The sequence below is a fragment of the Mugil cephalus genome, chromosome 16 (assembly GCF_022458985.1).
Source record: "Mugil cephalus isolate CIBA_MC_2020 chromosome 16, CIBA_Mcephalus_1.1, whole genome shotgun sequence".
Classification (NCBI taxonomy): Eukaryota; Metazoa; Chordata; class Actinopteri; order Mugiliformes; family Mugilidae; genus Mugil; species Mugil cephalus.
Genome location: NC_061785.1, coordinates 22,643,633 through 22,648,572, shown reverse-complemented (window position 1 = coordinate 22,648,572; position 4,940 = coordinate 22,643,633).

Here is a 4,940-nt window from a genome sequence, read left to right as displayed (position 1 = left end):
GTTCCGAGGGGAAGGAGGAGGAGGAGGAGGAGGAGGAGGAGGAAGAGGAGGAGGAGCTCCAAAAGCAACTTTAACCTAAAGGGGGAAAATAACAAAAACACAGAAGAGAAGCCCAGTGATGTGTGGGAGGAACAAGGAATATAACTGAAGGAGGGAGGGTTAAAACGGCAGAAGATTTCACTCAAACTCTGTTGACATGAAACTGCTGTTTTGAACGAAGTGCCAGATATATTGCTTTCAGTTTCCTTCTAATTCCCTCCCTTGTTCTCATCATGATTATTTTATTTGGCGAAGCACTGGATGGATCACCTAAAAGACAACAATCATAGTACTTGGGCCTATTTTAACAGGACTGTGACAGAATATCCTCCACAGATCCAGATCCCTTACCTGTCAGTTTTGTGTATTGTCACAGCAGATGGAGCACTCGTACTAGATTTAGTTGCTGGTCTGGGGGATTTGATTACCACTGACTCTTTCAGCTGTATCACCTACTAATAGGTTTTATGCCTTGATTTCTGACAACAGGATAAGATGCAGGCCTCATCGACCCTGGTGAACTTCACCTGCTTCGTGGAATCAGTTTGCAGTTTTTGGTCTGGGGTCACTCAGCAGGGAACTGGTTATTGAATTTGTTTACAAATAAATGGCTGTGATTGACTCATGATCTGATAAGAATTGTTTTAGGATATACACTTTCAACTGCATGCTGCAGATTTCTTCTTTGCCTGAGGTCTGTTCAGTTGCAGAGACAGCTCATCCCCTGATTCGCTCTCATTTAGATTTATTTAGTTTAGTATTTAGTTTACATAGTTAACATCCACAAGGACAAAAGATTTTGAAAGGATCAGCATATGTCATTGGAAAAATGCAACTTAGGCAAGAAGACGTTAGGAGTATGGGTAGCTGGACCTTGGACGTAGCCCAGACACACTGTGTTTACACTGCTTAGATAATGTGGTCACAGGCAGTCCAGACCACTTTCAAATGTCATCAGATGCATCAAATGCACAAATGGTGCCTGTGAGATATAATGAAAGGGCTTGTGGTGTATTAAATAAATAACAATCAATATACAGTGCACTGTAGTAATTTGTATATGTGCCATGTAGCAGCTGAGGAGTTTAAAATAAGTCAGAAATCAGAGTTTGCATCAGGCCTCAAGTGGCCAGTCTCACTGTTCCTCAAATTTTCACAAAGTGACTTTAGTTATTTTTTATTATTTATTTATTTTTTTTACATGTTTGTCAAATCCATCTTTTTATACATGGAGCTTGTTTTTGTTCTACACTGACAAAAGTACAACTGAAATTCATTACAGATAATTAAATTATGCAGTGTGGTATTGGCATCATACTTGAAAACAACTGACTGTGATAATGTGATAATTTGAATCAAATGCTCCATATTGGTTGCACCAGTGACTCTAAATATACTATAAATTTAGACAGACAGGCCACCTTCTCCGTTGAACACACTCGCCCGAGGCTCCTTCTTGGGGCCGTCATTCTAACCTCCATTTTCCCCACCAGATCAGCCACTGGATTATTGACTCAACTGTCCCCGCAAGGCTGCCCACTCAGCTCTGCCTCCAGCTCTCAGCACCCTCCAGATGTGTGTCCCCTATCTGCTATCATCCGCCTAAAATTTAAATTTAAAGCTACAATGCAGAACATCTGTCTCCCCCTTGAGGCCACGAGTGTAATTACAGAAACGTATCTGTTTGAATGTTAATGCGTTGTCTCTCCGACAGGAAACTGCCTTTCCAATGTTAACCTGTGCTCGTCTGTCAGTTTCTTTTTTAGACTGTGGTCCTTGCTGTGAATGTCAATTATCTTTATTATCTGCAGCCTCGGTGACAGTGAGAGCAAAGTCTGCTTGTTGGTTGTTGTAGCTGTTGCTGTATGGTATCTTGTTTGTAAGTGCATTGTTTCCCATGTGTTCCAACTTTCTGCAGATCAAGATCATATAAGTATGTTTTAGTGACATTGTATAATAAAATACTGTATGTCACAACAAAAGCAAGTAAACAATGTTCACTGGATGTTCTGACTTATTCACATGACTGTTTCCTAGTATCCATCTGTAAGGACAGAACATAGTGGGTTACATCCGTTTGAAAGGACTTCTCAGCCAATATAAACAGCCAGAGTTCTTATGGAGACAGGAAACAAAAACAAGAAAATACTTTTTTTTTTTTTTATCTAATGCATAAGGATGTGTATCATCAAGAGGTTGAAATATTGCCAGGTTTCAGCAGACACTTTTTCCACAGAAGGGCAGAATCAAAATTTAGCATTGTGCAGTTAGGAGAGCTTCAAAATGATGTGATATTTTGTAAATTCTTGGCGTGTTCAACTCAACACTCCCCGCATGGGTGGGACGCTCACTTTCTCACTGCTCCTTCAGCCAGACTCTCGTCTTAGATCTTAGCAGTGAGAGTACCCTCAGCATACGACTTTGTTAAAGTGGACCCACATCTGTAGAGTAAGCAGGGCCTTCACTGGGGAAAAAAAAACAGGGTGGGTCATGAAAGCATTCCTTCACTCAGACCACAAGACACTGACTGAAAAACATGTCCCTCCAACATGCCATTTTAAAAACATCATTCAGAAAACATCGTTTTGTTATTGCGCTATTGCATGTGTTAGAACATGCATATATTCATATCATGTTTTGCTTTATTACAGTGGCATTAGGAGTGACAGTAGGACTTGTCATTGGATTGAACTTGGACTTTGTTCATGTTACGGCAGGTGGTTCAAAGGGGGTACTTGCATTGCATTTTATCATATACCACATCATGGCATCATAATGCTCCCGAAAAACTTGTAAATGAAACTAATGTTAATGTTACTACTGTGGTAAACTTTAGATGAGTGGTGAGGTGCAGCCTGGAGACACAGTATGGTGGACCATTTGTTTTTTCAACACCTGTTACACTGTATAAATCAAAACCTCGTAATTATTGTCTATTAGAGTAGAGCACAGGTGTCAAACATATGGCCCGCAGGCTAAAAGCGGCTCGCCAGGGGTCCGGTCTGGCCCGCAGGATGAATTTGCAAGCACACAATTTTAGTAAGAGCTGTGGACACAACTCAACATTGAGATATACAAAAATTGCACTTCTTTTTCTTAAGAAACATGTCGTTGTTCATAAAAGATTTCATAATAGTGCAGTTCATTAAATGTAAACACTTTCAAAATGTACTTCATTGTTCTAAAACAAAGGGAAACATTTGAATTTGTCATTATTTGAAGGTCTGGCCCCATTGAGATCATATTGTTCTGTATGTGGCCCCTGAACTAACAGTCAGAGTTTGACACCCCTGGAGTAGAGCATCCGTATGGTTACAGTTACAGCTGATACAGTTCCACATTTGCAATTACACTTTGTTTGGTCAAAATTGGAACTGTGCGGTGCCCAAAGCTTATTAAGTAATTGAGTACTTGGGGTGGTAAATACGGTTTTAATGTTAGTCAATGCACAAAAATAATTCACACATGGCTGGAGTTTGACTGAGAGTTGTTGTCCATATCACTACTGTCATAGGATGTGTAGTCTATGAATTTATTATATTAGGAAAAGCAAAAAAAAAAAAAAAAAAAACAAAGAAAGAGCTGTGAATTTCCACCAGGACTTTTATTATTTTCATGACACTATTTCGAAATATCCACTAGATGTCATCATTAACCTGCACTCCCACTGCAGTCTTTAAAGGCTTTAGCTTCAGCTTTTTGTTATTATTAATCTATGTTCCGACTAAATTCCTGGATAATCAGGATTCCGGAGAAAATATCTCAAATATATCAAGAAAAATGTTAGAATAACATTCAAGAATAAAATGATCATCTTTCGATTCCTACAGTTTCCTTCACCCTATTTTGTGGTTATTATAAAGGCTGTGGTTCATTCATTTACTTAGGTAAGAATTTTATTGTTTGGATGAAACTCAAGTGAAAGCACCGTATTACAACAGCCTAAATACTCAGTCTGTAGTAATAGGGAAATAGCAGCTACTTCTTTTCTCTTTACAAACTGACACATTTGACTGAGTCATCATTTAGAGTTTTAGAGTTGTTGAATTACACACACACACACACATATACATATTTTTATGTTTTTATTTTACTAGATAATATTTGTTTTTATTTTATGATATCTTTCTTCCGGTTTTTAAGAGTGTTACTTTTATGTGCAACAAAGCTACTGTGAACAAGTAACTTCCCTCATGGATCATTAAAGTCTGTCTAAGTACCAGTACATTTACATGTAGTCAGTCTATCACAATTGTCTCACATTTACACCGTCACTATCTACACCACATATTTTATTGTTAATAGATGGGGTACGAAGTTCAACCATGTGTATGCATCCTTATCCATAGGGGCAATAACATCACACAACCCACGGGCGGGTGGTCTGCTGAGCATATGGGCCTACATTAGGAAGTTCTTACCGTCATGCGTTGTGTGCCACTGAAGCACAGTTTCTGTTAGAAAGAGGAATGTACTGTGGTTTTAGAAGGCCTTGTATGGGTGATAATTAGAGACATGAATGACAAGCAGAAACTATTTCTCTTACTAAATTCAAGCCTTGTAGTTTGATATATATGTACACACACACACACACACACACACACACACACACATATATATACACAGTATATTGCAGATAAAGCTGATTGTGTTTGATTTTATTTGTTTTGGACATATACCTAGACTGCATTACTGGCAGGGCACCTCAACAGAGAAGACCTGGCAACTCATATGTGAAACCAGATTTTTACGGCTAGTATTATACTAATAACAATAACAATACAATAACATATATGTGTGTGTGTGTGTGTGTGTGTGTGTGTGTGTGTGTGTGTGTGTGTGTGTGTGTGTGTGAACTACTGTATTAGTGTAGTCTTATATCTGTGAGCTGTAGTATAATA